The 3416-nt window shown below is 35.2% G+C and overlaps 1 protein-coding gene across 2 annotated transcripts in view; it reads left to right on the forward strand.

Annotated features, from left to right (window-relative positions):
• Positions 1-3129, forward strand: part of LOC147320617 (transcriptional coactivator YAP1-like) — a 12459-nt gene extending 9330 nt beyond the window's left edge. For both annotated transcript variants that reach the window (XM_086308721.1, XM_086308722.1), the window contains one exon: positions 1-3129. This exon is cut by the window's left edge and continues 954 nt beyond it. The gene's annotated coding sequence lies outside the window, so the exon portion shown is untranslated.
• The last annotated feature ends 287 nt before the right edge of the window (positions 3130-3416 follow it).

A 3416-nucleotide genomic window follows, 5' to 3' on the forward strand; every position in this document is an offset into this window, starting at 1 on the left:
GGATTTAACTAGTTCCTCGTGCTTGCTTTTGGGCTCTGCAAAACTGCCAAGTGGGTAATATGTGTTACATAGTGAGTTAGATGAGTAACGGAGGAAAAGCCTGAACTGCTTAGAAAGCCCCTCAAACTGTTTAGCAATATCATGAAGTCCAGTACATGGTGTGGCATGCAAAAATTAATTGTAAAACACTTTAACCAAAAGGTGGCAGTGTTTTACAATAAAATTTTAGTGTAGTTGTCCACGCAACAAAATGGAAGTTTGTTTCTGCCACTTGAAAGAAAGATCTGCAAATTCTTTCTAAGTTGAAATTTATCTCAAAATTTAGATTTTTAAATTTTTAAAGTTCCAAGTTAAGTTAAAAGTTTGAGATAATTAAAAATTTTAGGAAGTATGTTTAATTATCACCTACAAACCCCCCCCAAAACTGTGCCATTAACAAGCTTTCTTACACCCAGAAATGCATTATTTTATGTGTTTTTCAAAATATTTTGTGTTACTATCCAAACATATGAACTTTAATATTTCTTTTTTAAAAATTATACTTTTTTTTTTACCCAAATTATTAGGCTTAATATGATAGTAGCATGAATTCTGTACACATGTCACACTAACACTAACTTTTATCATGTTTGAACATCTCATGCTGATCTCAGCAGATTAGCTCACACAGAGTAGAGACTACACTGACACAGTGCGCCGCCTTGTGGTTCAAAGTGGTATTACAGAAGAGTACAGGCCAGCCCCATTTACTCTTCAGCTGATATCATGTTTGCAACACACAGACATCATCGCTACAATAAGATCCTTTCAACATTCACAGAAATAACAACAGCATATTAGGGGTACTTTAAAAAAAACAGAGTGAATTCACAAAAAGAGCATTTCAAAAGAATAAAAGTGGTACAGAAGCGATACGACGTTTTGTTACACACACTTTTAGTGGGTTACTACGTCAAAACAGCCTCTAAATTCAGATTTTTAAATGTACATGTGTGCTAAAAACAACAACAACAAAACATTCCTAGCAAGGGTCAGAACTAAGCAATCAAACTCAAGAACTAACACTAGGTGCGTTATACCTGACTAAAGACCTCCTGCTGAAAAGCTGCCACTTTTCTGGTTTAGGGACTTGATGCACTCTTGTGGTGTGACTCTATAGAATTTGTCATGAATGAAGATGCTAAAAGGAGTCGCATTTACTTCCAAACCTTAAAAGCAGTTGTTTGAAATCCTCACAAGCAGAAGTATTAAAACTTGGTCTAAAGACCTGACAATTCAAAGTCTGCCATTAAATAAAAATAATAAAAAGAGCTACAGAGTGATGCCACCATACAAAGGAGTCTTAGTTTGAAGACTAAAACTAGAATATAATCTGCTTTCAGGAGTCCTCCTCACACAGAGAGGAACTGTTACAGAGAACATCTTCAGTGAATGATCTCATGATCACTGTAACGCAATGTCTCCCAATACAGGATTTTCCCCCGGCAAACGGTAATCCCAACTCATCTGGTGATTTGATGAAGTTTATTAATTAATTAGCCCATCTCTGTTCTAAAAAGAAACCCTCACACCGCTCTGATGTAAAATCTCTGCATATACAGTTACTAACATACAGGTTTTACTTGTCTTGTTGCCATGTTAGGTTGCATTTTATTCCCATGATTTTGTGCACACAGAACTGGATTGAAACTTCACAAGTATGTGTTAGAGATTTGTTATACTGGATTGCGTAGCGTGTGGCTGCTTTGTCCACTCCTTTTCTTTGTTGGGTTTTTTTTCTAACAAATTAAATCATCTGCCAGCATTCCTCCAGCTTTGATAATTAAACTGGTTTATTCCCTTTTTTGGCTTGAGGCAATCCTAATGATTCTCCTCGTATAACACCAAAGCACCACCTCCACACAGAAAAAACGTGCAAGCCAAGTTTGAACTTCTCAACTGCAAATCAGCTACAATTTTTATCATTGCTGTTTATTTTTCAGATGCACTTTTCTACTATTTCAGGCATCCAGTCTTACCCCTTAGTTTCCTAAATTGCAAATGCATCAAAATTAATGGGGAGGATGTCAAAGGCTAATTGATTTTCTCATATTCAATGAAACGATAAGTCATGTGTCTGATTTACATTATATTATTTTTAGAATATCTTGTAGAAGATGCAGTCTTTCATTTGGGCTTGTTGTTTATTAACCAGTAAAATTTACTGCAACAACTAACCTGTTTCACAGTCTACAGCTACTTGATGTAGATTAGATGGTTTTACAGGAAAGCAGCATCATACCAGCAGTTTTGCATGGATAGGAATGCATTAGATGCCTGGAATAGTAGGAAAAATACAATATTATCATAGAGAAATAATCTTTTTTTAGTGCTAATAAGATATTGATTTGCTGCCACACTGTAGAGTTAGAATTGTTTGTGGATCAAGCGAAACGTGTCGTGCTTCATAAAAGGACTTCAGCATAAATCAAAGATCCTGTTCTGACTTCTCCAAAAAGAAAAATACTAAATGCGGATGCTGTGTTTGTAGTATATATTGTACTCTAACTGAAAAGGCTATCTGAAGTTGCAATGCAGGAGGCAAACATCAGCTGGGGAGCAGTTTAATTCTCCCTTATTAGTAAAGCTATGTAAGAAGTGTATAATCTGTTTGGTTTTTTTGTTGTTTTTTTAACTGCTCGGTTGTTTCTGCAGTGTGTGTTTGTATATTTTATCTAAAGTTGAAGCTTTTAATTGTTGGTGAAAGAATTTCCTCTAACCAGCATTGTTAAATATATCTATTAGTATACAGTATAGAGTAAAAAGGTATAATTAACCCTCCCCCACAGTCAACGTTTTGTGATGTTTCCTAAAATTTAAGTACCAAACTTACTGAGCGGCTTACTGCTCGTACACATAGTGCAACACACTACCTAGCCTAATATTTATCTGAGGATGCATGACACTTGCTATGTATGTTACATATAATGACTTTTGTTATCCTATTTACAGAAAGTTTGGATGCAATCAGACTTATTTTATACCTTTTTATGCATGCGATTTATATAAATGTTCTTTGTAATCATTTTAAAGGAGTTTCTGTTTAACAAACTTTTATGTACCCCTAAATAAAAACATTGTTTCTTGTGATGTGCTGAGTTTGTATTGTACTTTTCGTACCAAACAAAATACTCTCCCTTACAGTTCTGAGGTTTTTATGTATTAAAAAACAATAAATGTAATAAACTTACTGCTTCCATAGGAATTAAGAGGGTATGAAATTCACTAGATTAACTGATCATCAGCAGGTGTGGGCACCTCTATAAAAGCAGACGTTTTGGAGCATTCAGGTGTGTATTAACACAATGCCTAGAAGGAAAGACATCAGCAACGATCTTAAAGAAGCGGTTGTTGCTGCGCATCCATCTTAGACCGCC

This window comes from Aulonocara sp. 'chitande type north' Nkhata Bay, linkage group LG10 (assembly GCF_057382095.1).
Source record: "Aulonocara sp. 'chitande type north' Nkhata Bay isolate Kocher_YH1m ecotype deep benthic linkage group LG10, A_spYH_male_GT1.1, whole genome shotgun sequence".
Lineage (NCBI taxonomy): Eukaryota > Metazoa > Chordata > Actinopteri > Cichliformes > Cichlidae > Aulonocara > Aulonocara sp. 'chitande type north' Nkhata Bay.